At 42.1% G+C, this 18,489-nt stretch overlaps 1 non-coding gene across 1 annotated transcript; it reads right to left on the reverse strand.

The window, feature by feature from the left end:
- Nucleotides 1–17,661: 17,661 nt before the first annotated feature.
- On the reverse strand, nucleotides 17,662–17,733 carry TRNAW-CCA (transfer RNA tryptophan (anticodon CCA)). Its single transcript has one exon. It is a non-coding gene; the product is annotated as a tRNA-Trp (tRNA).
- Nucleotides 17,734–18,489: the final 756 nt, after the last annotated feature.

Consider the following 18,489-nt stretch of genomic DNA (forward strand, 5'->3'; position numbering starts at 1 on the left):
AATGAGTCGATGTTCATCACTAAAGGGTAGAACCCTAAGCTCATTCTCTTTTTATCCTGAATACATTACTTTAAGAGGTCATAGTCGTTGACTCACCATCCTTTTCACATCACACGTCACCTTCTTCGTGAATCCCTAACCCTAACCTATTTTTTTCCTTGAATCTTTGAATCATGTTGTCTAATTCCATTCCAATTCTTCAAGTCTTGCAAGCTCACGATTGAGAAGAAATCTGCATGAAAATAAGAACAGAGTTCCACCTCATGATTTAGTGTTGTCTTTTGTGTTCATCTCAGTCCATCGTAATCATGGGCTCGTCTTTATCAGATGCCCCCCTCTCTCAAAGATATGTCATGGCAATCTCAAAAGCCTCTAGTGGGTTATTGTTGGCTTATTCGCTTGATAGGTTCTTTCAATTGAACTATTAAAGGTACCATTCAATGAGTCAATTAGGCAATTAGAAATTTTATAATCATTAATGCATTTGTTAATTTAATGTTTATACAAAATTTTAAAAATTTATGTTCTTATATAAGTCTAATTTATCAAGCTAGGCCATATAAGTACTATATGATTTGTGTGATTTGTGACAAGAGGTATTGTCATACTCATGTCTTAGATAAGTCTTAAGACTTCTTCCCTTTAAAGATCATGTATGATTTGTGACAGGAGGTATTGTCGTACTCATGTCTTAGATAAGTCTTAAGACTTCTTCCTTTTGAAGATCGTGGTTCAGAAGGTAAAAGGTTCCATTGCCAATACTACATGCAAATTTCAATTTACCATAGTACTAAAATTTATTAGTCGTCAGTGATTTACTATCAAGCAATGCAACTATTTGTTAAAACTTATATACATGATGAGTAAATTTGATAAGTCTTAAGACTTCATCCCATTTAAGAAGTTTTTGGAATGATTATTCATGTTTTCTCCATAGAGATAAGTTGTTTTTAGAAGAGTTGGAATAATATTATACAAAAGTATGTAAACTTGTTTAATTCTAAAAACAAGTTGATGCTATTTACTTGGATTGTCATAAGAAAGTGAGTAGTATTAAATTTACTTGGATTGTCATAAGATTGTAAGTAGTTTTGTCCTCCTTTTTGTTTTATCTTTTTTTAATTTTATGTTAGTATTTGATTATTAAATACCATAAGTACATAATATGCTTGAAATTACATAATTTATTATTCCTTTTTATTATCTTCAAATGTATAAAAACATAACATAAAACCAATAGAGTGTTCAATAAATACATGTTGTGTAGCACCTGGTTCCTGGTATGTAAGGTTTGTCTGAGTATTTTGTATTATTGGCCTTGGACTCGGCGAGTTGGAGGCCCGACTCGCCGAGTAGAGACGAGACTTGGGATGCGGTTAAGTTGGCGACTCGGCGAGTCCATATTATGGACTCGGCGAGTCCGCGCTGTCTGATGAAACCCTAATTTCCAAGGGTTTGCACCCTATTTAAACGACCATTTGCGCCCCAACTCCGCCCCCTTCACCCTCAGAAGCTCTCCATACATTCTAGCCCTTGTTTTTGTGAGTTTGAGGCTTTTTAGTGTGTTTCCTTGAAGATTTTGGGAAGGAAGAGGAGTAGATCAAGAGGAAGGGAAGGAAGCCAAGCATCTTCGTGTTCTCTCAGTAATTTCTTGGAGGTATAACTCGTTTTCCATCTGTTTCTATGCTTATTACTCCATTAAAGTCCTTCTTAAACCATGTACCAAGCTTGGTTATGCATTATTGGTTGATTCAAGTTGTTAGCCTTTAGATCTAGACCTTATTCAGTCCCTGGAGCTTGGATCTACTGCCTTTATGGAGTCATATTGCACACAAGCCCTAGATCTACCCCTTTTGGTGCACCTTGAGCCTTAGAACCTTTATTGGTGATGATCTACACGTAAAGTTGGAAACTTTACGTGTAAACCAGGCCCTAGGAGCCCAGATCTATGAATGGCATGGACTGGATTCGAGCAAAATCGCGTATATGGCTTTTGCATGAAGCAGACTCGGCAAGTCGCTCATCTGACTCGGCGAGTCTGGTCGCGAGTCTCCGAGTTTGTCCCCTTTTCGTTGTGTCGAGTTGAGTAGTGAGTCCTGGGTGGACTCGGTGAGTTGGTAGCCGAACTCACCCATGAAGGAACTCGACAAGTCAACACCCTGACTCGGCGAGTTCAAGGCAATCTTCTTAGATCAAGAACAGACTCGGCGAGTTGTTCATACAACTCGGCGAGTCACAGCATGAATTGTTCATCGGATGAAGATGAACTCGGCGAGTTGTTCATACAACTCGGCGAGTAGGATGAAGGACTTGGATATCAGTTTAGAAGGAGAACTCGTCGAGTCAACGCCCAACTCGACGAGTAGAGACGGGTTATAGGACAATTGATTAGATAAGGACTCAGCGAGTTGGGAAGCCAACTCGGCGAGTCGTGTCAACTGAAAGATGACTCTGGCTTTGACTTTTAACTTGATCAAGGGTAAAATGGTCAATTTACCCGAGGGTCAGTTAGCGGTGTTTGATTGAGTGTTTTGTGGGAATTATAGTCGGAGGATTTCCGAAGCAGCAGCAGCAGCAGACAGTCAATTCCCACACAGACCAGTAGCTATTTCGAGGTGAGTTTCCTTCCAGTAGGAACGGGTCTAAGGCACCAAGGCCGACCCGTGTAGACGAGATGTTAGCACTAGAGTGTGGGCCGAGCCCGTATCTCTTATTTTAGTTAAGTATGATATATGTGTTGGTATGATAGAGTTGTCTATACTTGTTGTCTGTGTGATACTTGTATATTATGAGTTAGCGGTTGAGTGTGGGCAAGGCCCGTATCTCTCCGAGAGTGGAGTGTGGGCTAGGCCCGTATCTCCCAGATAGTAGAGTGTGGGCGAGGCACGTATCTCTCGGCTAGCGAAGTGTGGGCAGGGCCCGTATCTTCATGAGTGTGGGCGAGGCCCGTATCTCCCGGCTAGCGAAGTGTGGGCAGGGCCCGTATCTTCACGAGTGTGGGCGAGGCCCGTAACTCCTAGCTGAATGTTGTATGTTATATGCTTGCATGGTATGAGGTATTATGGGGGAAGTCACTAAGCTTTCTGCTTACAGTTTACAGTTTTGGTTTCAGGTACCTTTTCATCGAAGGGGAAGGAGCTAGCGCGGTAGCGGCTCATCATGCACACACACTGGTTTCCGCATTTACGAGATTTCTCTGGGATTTATACTCTAGTATTTCGATTGGTTGTATGATTTGGCTTTTAGACATGGTTTACATTGTGATGTGGTTTGATCAAACAATTTTTTTAATTATTAATGTTTTCTAAAGTAATGTTTAAAAATGAAATTTTTGGATGTGAAAATTGGGTCATTACAAGTTGGTATCAGAGCCCTGGTTTGAGGGATTCGGACACACCTTCGGGGGGTGTCTGAACTCAAATCGAGGGGTCAAAAGATTTTGAAAAATAAAACGTTTTCTAAAAGGTCAAGTAAAGTATTTTAAGAAGAAACAAAGTGTGTGATGTGCGCAACCGGCCGAGCTCAAGTAAGTATTCCCCAAAGTACCCATACAAGCTTATGTTGTGTTTATCAGTTTTAGTAGAACAGCATGCTAGAATAGGACTAAGGATCTAGTAGTGATGCCTTATGTGCCTGCTTTATGTTCTTCAGTGTATGAAAATTGCATGCTAGAATCGAGTAGACAACAGTAGGATAGCCTGTTAGGTTATGCCTGATAGTATGAGTTTAGCTCTGTATGCTAGATCAGTTTCTCTCTATGATAGAGGATTTGTTTGAGATTGTTCCCTTAGTTCGAATGTTGCTTGCTTTGTGCTTTGTGGGACTCTGAGTGGTGGGAGTTAGCCATTAGGTGAATACGTCACGTCACATGTGATCAGGGTTGAATAATCTTAGAGTGCTGGATTTGGCCCTATTGCGCAACTCTCGTTTGAGTCTAACCGTTGTAGGGATGAGCCTGTTACTCGAAGGATTATCCGAGCCTCACCACATGTGATGGTATTCAGGTAATGGTTAATTGGCACTACTAAGAGGCCTTCAGCAGCTGAGGACCTGGTAGGGTGGAGCCTGAGATTTCCCTAGGGCAAGCCTAGGATGAGTATAGCAGTGATCAGCCGTAGTGGAAGGAATCTGGTGGAGTCGAGGCAGTCCTTGAAGAAGGTACGGATAGATGTGGAAGGTAGTATGGGCCCGTACTACTGAAAGCAGAGGATCCGTACCCGAACCAAGGAAGGCCAAGATAAGACCAGGGAACTTGTAAGTAGTTGTGATCCCTCAAGAAGTATCAGTATCACTAATGATTGTTATTATGTATCGCAGAATGGTGGTACTTCGATTGAGGCCGATAGATGGCGGTTCAGGAGAGGGGTCAGGTTCGGGATCAGGTTCTGAGCCGGTAGATGAGGGACTACGCGAGTTCATCGTGTCAGAGATCACCAGGGGTATCCTTGAGTCGACCCCCATTATCTTCGGGTCAATCAAGGAAGGGATCATCGAGTTGATGGAGGATCGCCTCAGGGCGTTTAGGAGTGACATGGCATCTGGCCAGTTGGGATCTCGCACGATGGCCTTTAAGGACTTCAGGGGCAGTGGTGCGCTGGATTTCCACGAGGTGAAAGACCCCATTGCTACCTGGCGATGGATTGCGGACATCGAGCCTGCACAGTTGACTAGCGTCTGCCCCAAGGGGTCGAAGGTGAGGTATGCAGCAGGGTGTTTACGAGACCGAGCTCGAGATTGGTGGGAGTCAGTGGGTGACTCGTTGGGAGCCTCAGCTATCGAGGCTATGACCTGGTCGGACTTTGTGACCAGGTTCGGGGCAGAGTTTGCACCGGCTGTCGAGCTTCAGCAGCTGGCCAGGGAGTTTTTGGACATGAGGCAGACGACGGAGACTGTGGCGGAGATCACCGCCAAGTTCCGGGAGAGGGCACTGTTGGTGCCCCAGTATGCGGGCGATGAGGACATGAGGAGGACCCGTTATCATGACATGCTCCGAGCAGATATCCGGGAGCATGTTAGCTTTTCAGCTTGCCCTACCCTGGAATCCATGATTGCCAGGGCAAGGGAAAGGGAGATTGATTTAGATCACATTCGGAAGAGGAAAGCAGAGGCGGGGCAGGTGGTTGGGGCTTCAGGAAAGAAGCCCAGGGGATCAGATGGGAAGCCGAAAGGCCAAGGGGGACCTGGCCGCTGCGGGAAATGCGGCAGGATGCATGAGAGAGCATGTAGGATGGGATCAACAGGCTGCTACAAGTGCGGCAAGGCAGGGCACTTTAGCAGGGATTGTACTACTCCAGTTTCGGCTATTCAGACATCGGAGTTGTTGTGTTTTCACTGCAACCAGAGGGGCCACAAGAATGCCAATTGCCCCCAGTTGACAGCATCGGCGCCAGTAAAGGCGCCAGCTCCAGCGACCTTGCGGATCACTAATGGCCGACAAGGAAAGGCAGAGGCTCCGGTGGTGAGGAGTCGGGCATTTCAGCTGACTACCGAGGAGGTACGCGCCGCACCCGATGTGGTGACGGGTATGATTCTTTCCCTCTACTTTATTTTATGATGTTATGATATTGATATGTGCTCTGTGTGTATATGTATGCATTGGGATCATTCCATGTGAACGACATCCCAGTTTAGGTGTTGTTCGACTCGGGTGCCTCCCGATCATTTGTTTCCCTTGCGCTTAGTAAGAAGTTTCCTGAGTCTTCAGGCATATTGGATTACCCTTTAGAGGTAGAGATTGCTGATGATCGATCGGTGCGAGCATCGATGGTGTTTCGGGATTGCGTATTGCGTTTGTTTGAGGAGCGCTACTTGGTAGACTTGGTTCCCATTCCGTTGCGCGGGAACAAGGTGATTATAGGCATGGATTGGTTGAGCCCTAATGGGGGGTGATAGACTGCGCACAACAGCTAGTGCGAGTCAGGACCCCAGGTGGGGGAGAGTTAGTGATTCATGGCGAGAGGCCACATTGCGGACTCACTGTATGTTCAGCAGTGAGGGCTAGACGCTATCTTCAGCAGGGATGCGCAGGATATGTCGCATATGTGATGGATACCCGGGAGGCGGGTAAGGCGACAGTGAGCGAGGTTCTAGTGTTTTGAGATTTCGTAGATGTTTTCCCAGAAGAGCTTCCTGGGATACCTCCGGAGCGACAGGTGGAGTTCAGGATTGACCTCGTTCCTGGTGCGGCTCCGATAGCCAAGGCACCGTATCGGTTGGCTCCTCCCGAGATGCAGGAGTTGTCTACGCAGCTGCAGGAGCTGTCTACGCAGCTGCAGGAGCTGCTAGACAAGGGATTTATTCGTCCGAGCAGTTCACCCTGGGGAGCCCCGATCCTGTTTGTGAAGAAGAATGATGGGTCGCACCGGATGTGCATAGACTATCGGGAGCTGAATAAGGTAACGGTGAAGAACCGTTACCCACTCCCGAGGATTGATGATCTCTTTGACCAGCTTCAGGGAGCGTCTTGGTTTTCCAAGATTGATTTGCGTTCGGGATACCATCAGATGAGGGTCAGAGAGGAGGATGCGCAGAAGACCGCGTTTCGGACGCGCTATGGCCATTATGAGTTCGTGGTGATGCCGTTTGGGCTCACCAATGCTCCTGTCGCGTTCATGGACCTCATGAACCGCGTATGCAGACCGATGTTGGGTCGGTCTGTGATAGTTTTCATTAACGACATCTTGGTTTATTCCAAGACACAGGAGGAGCATGAGGAGCACCTGAGAGAGGTATTGGAGACCCTGAGGAGGGAGAGCTTGTATGCCAAGTTCTCCAAGTGTGAGTTTTGGTTGCGCGAGGTGCAATTTCTCGGACACCTTGTCAACCAGAACGGGATTCTGGTCGATCCGTCCAAGGTCGAGGCCGTGATGAGGTGGGAGGTTCCGAAGTCTCCATCTGAGATTCGGAGTTTCCTAGGATTGGCAGGCTACTACCAGAGATTCATTCAGGATTTATCCAAGATAGTCGTACCCCTGACGCGGCTGACGAAGAAAGCTGTAGTCTTTCGATGGGGACCCGAGCAGCAGGCTGCGTTTAAGACGCTAATACAGAGATTATGCGAGACGCCAATCTTAGCCCTGCCAGAGGGCGTGGAGGATTTTGTGGTTTACTGTGATGTGTCCATTTCAGGTTTGGGGGTGGTACTGATGTAGAAGGGGCATGTCATTGCCTACGCTTCGAGGCAGCTCAAGCCTCACGAGGCGAACTACTCGACGCATGATTTGGAGTTGGGGGCGGTGGTTTTTGCTCTCAAGATTTGGCGGCATTACCTCTACGGGGTTCGATGTACCATCTACACGGACCACAAGAGTTTGAGGTACTTCATGGATCAGCCGAATCTGAACATGAGGCAGCGTCGGTGGTTGGACGTGGTGAAGGATTATGATTGCGAGATCCTCTACCACCCGGGGAAGGCCAACGTGGTGGCCGATGCACTTAGCCGCAAGGCAGCACCGATCAGGGATATTTGCATGAGAATGACCGTAGTGACTCCCCTGTTGGAGCAAATTCGGGAGGCTCAACAGGAGGCAATCAAGGAGGAGCATCGGAAGAGCGAGCGTGTGGTGGGTCAGGTTTCCTCCTTCGATTATGATAGCCGAGGACTATTGACACTACACCGTAGGGTGTGGGTGCCGTATCATGGAGGCGTGCGCCAGATCTTGATGGAAGAGGCGCATAAATCCCGATTCTCTATTCATCTCGGGGCGACGAAGATGTATAGGTATCTTCGTCTAGATTATTGGTGGCCCTAAATGAAGCGGGATGTGGCCTGGTACGTCGAGCGGTGCTTGACCTGCAGGAAGGTCAAGGCCGAACATCAGAGGCTGCATGGTAAGATGCAGCCGTTGGATATTCCACTATGGAAATGGGAAGATATCACGATGGATTTTATCACGAAGCTTCCCAGGATTGCGCGTGGAGTAGATTCGATTTGGGACATCGTGGATCGATTGACCAAGAGCGCCCATTTTATTCCGATCCAGGAGAGCATCTCGGCCGAAAAGCTGGCTGATATCTACATCAGGGAGATAGTAGCGCGGCATGGGGTGCCAGTGTCAGTGATATCAGATCGAGATGTGCGGTTCACTTCCAGGTTTTGGAAGAGGTTTCATGACGAGTTGGGCACTCGGTTACATTTTAGCACCGCCTTCCACCCGCAGACAGATGGTCAGAGCGAGCAGACCATCTAGACTCTGGAGGATATGTTGCGGGCGTGCGTGCTAGACTTCGGTGGTAGCTGGGATACTTATCTTCCCTTGGCTGAGTTCTCGTACAACAATAGCTACCACGCGAGTATCGACCACCCTCCATTCGAGATGTTGTACGGACGAAGGTGCAGGACCCCGATATGCTGGGGAGAGGTTGGTCAGAGGGTCATGGGGAGCACCGAAGTGGTGCTCAAGACTACCAAGAGGATTCAGCAGGTTCGGAGCAGGCTTCAGACCGCGCAGAGTCGGCAGAAAAGTTACGCTGACAAGCGCCGATCCGACCTGGAGTTCCAGGTTGGGGATATGGTTCTCCTGAAGGTGTCGCCTTGGAAGGGCGTCATTCGATTCAGGAAGCGGGGCAAGTTGGGCCCGAGATATATTGGGTCGTTCAGGGTTGCAGCCCGGGTGGGCAAGGTGGCGTATAGGCTGGATCTGCCAATCGAGCTCAGCCAGATCCACAACACTTTCCATGTTTCTCAGCTGCGGAAGTGCCTAGTGGACGATTCAGCGGTAGTGCCGTTAGAGGATATACAGGTTGATGACAGCTTGAATTACATTGAGCGTCCAGTCGCAATCCTCGACAGGAAGTCGAAGGATTTGAGGAACAAGCGAGTGGAACTCATGAAGGTGCAATGGCAGCACCGGAAGGGATCGGAGTAGACTTGGGAGCTGGTGGAAGAGATGATGGAGCATTACCCCGAGCTGTTTTAGGATCGAGCAGCAGACTTCGAGGACAAAGTCTAAAATAAGTGGGGGAGATTTGTAGCACCTAGTTCCTGGTATGTAAGGTTTATCTGAGTATTTTGTATTATTGGCCTTGGACTCGGCGAGTTGGAGGCCCGACTCGCCGAGTAGAGACGAGACTTGGGACGCGGTTAAGTTGGCGACTCGGCGAGTCCGCGCTGTCTGATGAAACCCTAATTTCCAATGGTTTGCACCCTATTTAAACGACCATTTGTGCCCCAACTCTGCCCCCCTTCACCCTCAGATGCTCTCCATACATTCTAGCCCTTGTTTTTGTGAGTTTGAGGCTTTTTAGTGTGTTTCCTTGAAGATTTTGGGAAGGAAGAGGAGTAGATCAAGAGGAAGGGAAGGAAGCCAAGCATCTTCGTGTTCTCTCAGTAATTTCTTGGAGGTATAACTCATTTCCCTCTGTTTCTATGCTTATTACTCCATTAAAGTCCTTCTTGAACCATGTCCCAAGCTTGGTTGTGCATTATTGGTTGATTCAAGCTGTTAGCCTTTAGATCTAGACCCTATTCAGTCCCTGGAGCTTGGATCTACTGCCTTTATGGAGTCATATTGCACACAAGCCCTAGATCTACCCCTTTTGGTGCACTTTGAGCCTTAGAACCTTTATTGGTGATGATCTACACGTAAAGTTGGAAACTTTACGTGTAAACCAGGCCCTAGGAGCCCAGATCTATGAATGGCATGGACTGGATTCGAGCAAAATCGCGTATATGGCTTTTGCATGAAGCAGACTCGGCAAGTCGCTCATCTGACTCGGCGAGTCTGGTCGCGAGTCTCCGAGTTTGTCCCCTTTTCGTTGTGTCGAGTTGAGTAGTGAGTCCTGGGTGGACTCGGTGAGTTGGTAGCCGAACTCACCCATGAAGGAACTCGACAAGTCAACACCCTGACTCGGCGAGTTCAAGGCAATCTTCTTAGATCAAGAACAGACTCGGCGAGTTGTTCATACAACTCGGCGAGTCACAGCATGAATTGTTCATCGGATGAAGATGAACTCGGCGAGTTGTTCATACAACTCGGCGAGTAGGATGAAGGACTTGGATATCAGTTTAGAAGGAGAACTCGTCGAGTCAACGCCCAACTCGATGAGTAGAGACAGGTTGCAGGACAATTGATTGGATAAGGACTCGGCGAGTTGGGAAGGCAACTCGGCGAGTCGGGTCAACTGAAAGATGACTCTTGCTTTGAATTTTAACTTGATCAAGGGTAAAATGGTCAATTTACCCGAGGGTCAGTTAGCGGTGTTTGATTGAGTGTTTTGTGGGAATTATAGCCGGAGGATTTCCGAAGCAACAGCAGCACACAGTCAATTCCCACACAGACCAGCAGCTATTTCGAGGTGAGTTTCCTTCCAGTAGGAACGGGTCTAAGGCACCAAGGCCGACCCGTGTAGACGAGATGTTAGCACTAGAGTGTGGGGCCCTCGTATCTCTTGGTTTAGTTAAGTATGATATATGTGTCGGTATGATAGAGTTGTCTATACTTGTTGTCTGTGTGATACTTGTATATTATGAGTTAGCGGTTGAGTGTGGGCAAGGCCCGTATCTCTTCGAGAGTGGAGTGTGGGCTAGGCCCGTATCTCCCAGATAGTAGAGTGTGGGCGAGGCCCGTATCTCCCGGCTAGAGAAGTGTGGGCAGGGCCCGTATCTTCACGAGTGTGGGCGAGGCCCGTATCTCCCGGCTAGCGAAGTGTGGGCAGGACCCGTATCTTCACGAGTGTGGGCGAGGCCCGTAACTCCTAGCTGAATGTTGTATGTTATATGCTTGCATGGTATGAGGTATTATGGGGGAACTCACTAAGCTTTGTGCTTACAGTTTACAGTTTTAGTTTCAGGTACCTCTTCATCGAAGGGGAAGGAGATGGCGCGGTAGCGGCACATCATGCACACACACTGGTTTCCGCATTTACGAGATTTCTCTGGGATTTATACTCTGATATTTCGATTGGTTGTATGATTTGGCTTTTAGACATGGTTTACGTTGTGATGTGGTTTGATCAAACAATGTTTTTAATTATTAATGTTTTCTAAAGTAATGTTTAAAAATGAAATTTTTGGATGTGAAAATTGGGTCGTTAGATGTTGTTACAACAAAACGAAGCTATATGTCCAAACATGCCAAATACTATTATAACACACACATCTAAACAATTAAGCATGCAATTTAAATTCAAAACATGTATTTTGGGGAAAGAATGTACAAAGTAAACTGAATGTCATTAATCATACCGTATTATATTTTTGTAACTTTTTATATTGGTTTGAATTTTTATAGGTCACATAAACAACATTACAACACTTACTTTTGGTATTGGTTACTCAATCACCATTATTTTAGATTGTATTCTTCAACGAAGATGGAGATGAACATTAGATTGGCGTCACTGACATGGAACCAAAAGTTTGTAAGGCAACTTCACTTTAATCCTGAATTATGAAGGCTAATAGTTTGGTAAGCTTTTTTTTACTAAGTGTTGGTCTACAACATGATATGTTACCCATTATTTACAGAGATGCACTTACGGGGATATTTTGGTGATTGTCTTGGACAACATGCAATTTATTAAGTTTTTTAGTTTGATAGTGTTATGTTTTAAGTACTAGCATACCTTTTAGACTTATTAAACTTTTTTTTAAAACGTTTATATTTTAAATATATTAAGAGTATTGTTGTTAGACAAACATAATGATATTATGTTTCCATTTATTATTTTAATTGTCTTGTTATTATTTTATATTCCCTTTAAAATAAAAAAAAAAATCAGAACTAATTTATTAATATAATTTTGTGTTAAAAAGTGGCATTAAAAACAAGAAAATAATATTTATTTTACAAGTTAAATAGTGGTAAAAAAATATTGTCGCTAAAACCTACAAATGCTCTAGTTGCATAATAAAAAAGTGTCATTGAAACCCAATAAGGCTGCAGCGACACAACTAAATGTGCTACTAAAGGCTTTTAAGGACATTTTTTGTGCCGCTGATTTTCTAGTAGGTCTTTAGTGACACTTTTTTAATTTTTAATGACATTTTTTATGCCACTAAATGTCATTTTATTTGTAGTGCATCTCTATATCATTGTCTCGATTGGTTAAAGACATTAAGATGAATTATGTTCTTTGGATAGAAAATAAAAGAAAAGATTTATCCATGAATTGATCCATTTGTTGTGCTTTTCCTTTTGTATCTATTTAACTTTTTCATATTTATATTGTTTTTCCCTCTAGCATCTTGTTAAGGGCGTACTTTTCAAAAAAATTGTTTTATCGTGAAAAAAATTCATGCTTTATAATCAAAACTTTGAAAAGAACAATAACTTTTAGAGGCATGGGAATAAAGATGAGCCAATTACTTATTTGGATTTTCTTTTGAAACAACAGATTTAGATTAAACTAGTAAGTAGCTAAAAATGAAACACTACAAAAAGGTGCTAGCTAAAGTTGGATTTTGGAGCCAAGAAACCTAATTCACCTTTGCTTTCCTACACATTAAAAATCCAAAAAAAAGCCCTGCTAACATCATAAAAATATCATATTTCTCAGGAATAATCATTCCAAAAATAGTAGAATTCTAAAACCTCCAAAGTGTCTAAAACGAAGTTAAAGCCATTGCATGAAAGACATTTCGTTGACCACCTATCAATTGGAAATTATACGTCCAAGTAATGAGAGAATAGAGAGTAAGGGAGTGGGAAGCTGCAACCCCCACCAAATAGCCACCCAGACCCAAAGCTTGATCATGCAGCGGTGGGCAGTAAAAATCATGTGCAGCCATCTCAATGCAACCCAGGTAGTTGGGACAAGTAATAGACTCCGCCTCAATGAACTTAGCTAACAAAATTTCCTTCATCAGAATGCTCTCCAATCTGACAAGCGACAGGAGGATGTTTAACTTGATAGGAACCAAATTGGTCCACCTCATCTCCATCCCCTTCCCCCAACAAATGTCTATTCATGAAACAAAGCACAAAAGACACTGAAAAATCATCCAACACATCAAGCAACCATACTAGTCTATCACATTGTGGATCAAGATAAACCACCTGTAGCAAAGACACAAATCCATACCAATGCTCCTACTTAGTCCCCTCAAGGGCGCCGCCTTAGAGAGCTAACAGACCAACCATAAGCAGCACAGTATCTATCTAACATCTCCTTATCCCAATCTAAATCATAAATTTTGTGGTAAGAAGAAAACAGGGAATGATCACCAACCCAAACATCATGCCAAAAATCCATCATCTCATCATAAACCAGGAGCATGTCTAACTTAATAATATTTTCTCCATTCTTACATAAGTGTTTAACAACATAATATTCATCCATATATCTATTTCTTATCCATTCCATTTGTTAAAGATGTTAGCATAACAACATAACCACTCCTATCATGGCCAAGGGTTATACCAATCTCAATATTATGTACTATCACATTAATTAAAGATATATCATTTCCCTAGTTTTGATTTGCTTATTTTTTCCATCGGGGATAAACGAAGTTATCATGAAAGATGAATTGAAAACCTCTTCTGTAGCTCCATTCTCCACGATATACTCCATATAATTTCTTGGAAAATTGGTCCCATTCTTCTCGATAAAACACACCCCACAAAAACCTAAAGGTCGAGAGAGGGAGTCGCACCTGCTCGTCTCAGTCTCAACAACATCAAATTGTTTATAAGGATGAACATTTTCCATCACTTATGTAACATCCTTTTCCTGGTATGTGTTTGCGTTTACCTTATTCGTTATTTTATTGAAAACTACAACTTGTGATTTAAACCCAACAATGCGGGGCGCTTTTTCTGAAGTATACGTGGTGCACTTTTTTGGCCCAGCCCAATTATGGGATTTTATGGTTTAATGAGTATTTAAGCACACTTATGACCTAGGGTTGGATCATTCTCACCCTCTTTCACTCATAAACAACCCTAGAGAAACCCTAACTCTCTTTCTCTCTCTCTCTCTATCTATCTATCTCTCTCATGAACTAGGGTTGGAGCTTAAAATCTCTTTTGGAAGCATACTTTTCATATCTTTGTGTGAGCTTGAAGATCAAGTTGTTTGCAAAGTGGTTGGGTGAAGATTTCAAGTGTAGATCTAGCAAGGTTAATCCATTTCTGGACCATTGTGAGTATAAAACTCTAATCTTGATCTTTAGTTTGTTAGATCTTCGCTTATTCCCTTTTATGGCTTATTTTTGCCTTTTGGTGTGGGATCTTGGTGTTAGATGGCCTCCAACACCTTTCATGCACTATATGATGCTTCTAGGACCTTATGAGATGATAAAGTTTGGACCTTTACCATTCTCTTCAAGCCATGCAAGCCGTGGTGAATCTTTAGGGCATTTTGAGTGCAAAAAGCTTAGATCTTGGAAGTTGTGGCCTTATAATGGATAAAGTTGAAAAATTTATCCATTTCGACATCATATTTATTCAGATCTGAAAGTGAAAGACTTGGATTTGCTAGTTTGAGACTTGAATAATGCATTTTTGGACTTCATGAGACTTTAAGTTAAGTTTATATTGGTTATGGAAAGGCTTAATGGATAAAGTTGGAAACTTTATCCATTTAGACCTTATGGGAGTTCAGATCTGGAATTTGGTATACTAACTATTTGTTTTGCACTTACCCGGGCCGATCAGAGTTGACTGTTGACTTGGTCAGCAGTCAGCCCGTTTGACAATGCTACATTTGGCTGACTCGGTCAGCTATTGCTGACCAAAACCACTTACTCGATCCATCAAAAATAAGTTGTTGACCCAAAAAGAAATTACTTGTTGCTTAGTATGTCCTTCCCCGTAAAAGAAAAACACGAGAACGCAGCAACTACGCTTCCTTCTCGTTCTTCACAGTGCATACAGAAGTTTCTACATTATCGCTTCCTTCGACCGACGACCTCCACACAGCTACCACCGACGACCTCCACAACATCGACAACGAACTCCACAGTATCGCAGGCAGGCCTTGTTCTTCTTTTCTTTTTTTTTTTTGAAATTAGTTGATGTTTATGAAATCCGAATTATTTTTTCTGATGTATAAATTCAAATGATTTCTGTATGAAATACGAATTTGTGATTATGAAATCAGATCATGTGTATGGAATTCGAATTTTTTTTCTTTCTGAAATTCCATTTTCTTAAATCAGTTGATAATTGTGAGGGTTGATGTATGAAATCTAAATGTATATGTATAAAATCTGGTTATATGCTTATCAAATTAGGTTACATGCTTATGAAATTAGATAATATGCTTATGAAATCATAACTTGTTGAAAGCTTGTATGATCTTTGTATGAAATTAGAATTTATTGAAATGTGGGAAGATCATGATAGGAAATCAAAATTTATATGCTTATGAAATCAACGTTTAAACGATGTATGTGTACTTTAGATTTTATTTGACAATTTTTATTTTTATAATTATTCTCTCCAACATAAGAGTAATATGGTCATTTTCATCATTCAACACAATCAGTGAGATGCAGACTCAATCAACATTTCTAACCCAGTCAGCAGCTATACAACGGCCCCTTAATGGATTAAGTCACTTTACCCTTTGAATTAAGGTAAAGCACGATGCGCTTTCTAGAGCACAATGTACTTTTGTCTTAATGATGACTTTGTTGACTTTTTGGCTTGGTTGACCTTGGGTTAACCTTTGGATGTTGAGTCCTTGACAGAGATTCGGTTTTGTGTTATGAACTAGGTGGTTTGTAGTACCAGCATTCTCCTTACTGTACCTGAGGTGATTGTCTGATCGACTGTGAGGTGAGTCATCTCACTATATTATGTAGGATGCTAGGTATCTTTGTTACTCTTGCATGTATGTCGGGCGGGCCCGTTTGTATGTTAGGCGGGACCCATCATGTATGATAGGTGGGACCCGTCGTGTATGATGGGCGGGGCCTAATAAGTGAATTGGAAGGGTTTCGTTTAATTGAATAGGTGGGGCCCGATATTTTGTGGGCGGATCCGTATAGTTATGTGGTATTTTGGGGAACTCACTAAGTTATGTACTTAGGGTTTTGTGGTTTAAATCTTTCAAGTACTTTGGTTTTAAAGGGAAGGGTCCCATATGATCACACAACATCCCTTGAATTTTATTCCGCATTGTCTATTTGATTCAATTTGATGTTGAGGATCTTAAATTACAAAGTTCTTTTGATACATGTTTGAGATCCAAGAAAAAAAATACGTAACTCATCATTCTTCTTGAGTTTAGTACACTCCCTTTGGTACTTGAACTCCATCCACAACCATGTTCTCCCTACGTATTAACTTTCACTTCTCCATAGCCTTTCTTTTTAAGAATATTAGAATTTTTTTTGATGGCATGCATCTCTCTCACATTCCTTAACACCATACACGGCGAGTTTTTTTTACCATCAAAAAGATCACTGATCACTGGACATAAACTTCACATTTTTTGTTACCCCTTCCTTTGCTTTCCAATTCTAGAATCCGTGGATCCCTTTAATACAACCCCTGTTTGCATGGTTAGAGTGAGTCCTTGACTCCTTGTGTCCTCTGTCTTTATTTTCTTTATGTGTAAAACATGCAACCGAAGCAAAGTTGTGATGACTCCTTATCCAAATGTCACATAACGTACTTACCAATGTTGTTGACATACCACACGTAAAAACCTCACAAACAGAAAATGAAGTCTCGCCTTCGATAGTTTCTTTGTGATGTACAAATCTGCCACAACCAATGTTTTAAAAACCGATTTTTTAGTTGAACCGGTAAGGTGACCGGTTTCCGGTTCAACCAGTTTAACCGGTTCGACCGCCGGGTGAACCAGTTTTTATATTTTTCATGTTTTTTTCTATTTTCCTACACATACATACATATAAAAATTATGAATTTGATGTTTACAAGTTCAAACATTAAAAATACACGTAAAAATAAGTTGTAAATGAATCCAAATACATTAAAATAACATATAACCATAAGTTTTAGTGTTTTACATCAATCCATATACGTCAAAAAGAAAATAAAGTATAATACCAAAACGAAATATAGTTTTTGATGAATACAAACACATCAAAAGAATCTATAACATTTACCATATGTTTTTATTTAGAGAAAACTAAATAGATTTGAAAAAAATCACCAAAGTTTATTATATAAATGGTTCTTTTTCATGTGTTTTTATTCAGTTTAACCGGTTCAACCGGTTTATTTTGACCGGTTCAATCCGGTTCAGAAATCAATATAAAACCGGTGATAGTTGAACCGCTCCCTCTTCCGGTTCCCGGTTCAACCGGTTCGACTGGCCGGTTCAAACCGGTTTTTAAAACATTAGCCACAACTCCATGTTTGCGGCACATTTTTCATAGATCGTTTGAGTCATAGCTTGTTGGAAAATTCTTTACATAGAAGGTAATCGATAGGTTTTTCCTTTTGTGAATGTTTCATTGTAAATTTTTTTAACATATTTCTCTCACTTTCAATGCTCATCTGTTTCTCGCGAGACATTAGTTGGGCAAAAAAATGTTAATGAGGTCATGAGGATGACAAAAAATATACATGGTCTTTACAATTACACCAAAAGATAATAGAGGCTTCGCATTTTATTTTTTATTCTTTTTTGAATTTCGTGGTATTCTAAAGCTATAATTATATTAGACGACCAGACTAGCATTTTTTTATTTTTTCATCAATTTGGTTGGATTTTCAGAAACAGGTAAAAAATGATGGGATTTGAACCCGACGTGAATCGAACACGCAACCTTCTGATCTGGAGTCAGACGCGCTACCATTGCGCCACGGATCCGATGGTGATTAAGTTCGTTCATTTAGTTATATTAACCCATATTACGTGAAGCCTAATTTTTGTAATATATGTGAGACTTATGTCTGTCATATAAATACATATATAATGATAGTACATTTTCTATACTAGGACATACTACATATGTAATATCTAGACTTATTATAAAGCTGCAGTTATCATTTCAAGATACCCAAGTCAAGGGTTGATGTCCCACAATGTAATATTAAGGTCAACCATGATGTATTTCATTTCAGTTGACATGTATCATCAGCTTATACATTTTTCTATAATTATATAATAGTGTGACAGAAAATGGACTTTTTTATACATTTAGAAAAAATTTAAGATGACGAAGATAGATGCAAAACCAAACACCAAACACAATGGTTTAGACATAATTTTTAAATGATACATGGATTTTAGTTACATTAAATAATAAGAGATAGGGATGATCAATAAGAATGAGAAAAAATGAATGTTCTCATTCCAAGTTATACTCTTTTCTTAATCGGGGTGAGCACAAACCGAAAAAATGAAACCGAGAAAATAACTGTTAGGAAATCAGACGATAATAGTCAAGACTCAGAACAAATCTGATGTCACTTGCCATGTTCTGATGACCATTGCTAAGAAGTAATATGGATAACATACGAAACCAAAAACATACACATACACAATATTTACGTGGTTCGGTTAAGGTGACCTACGTTTATGGGCAGAAATAGAGTATTATTTATTCACAATGTTCTCAAACAG

This window comes from Lactuca sativa, chromosome 3 (assembly GCF_002870075.4).
Source record: "Lactuca sativa cultivar Salinas chromosome 3, Lsat_Salinas_v11, whole genome shotgun sequence".
Lineage (NCBI taxonomy): Eukaryota > Viridiplantae > Streptophyta > Magnoliopsida > Asterales > Asteraceae > Lactuca > Lactuca sativa.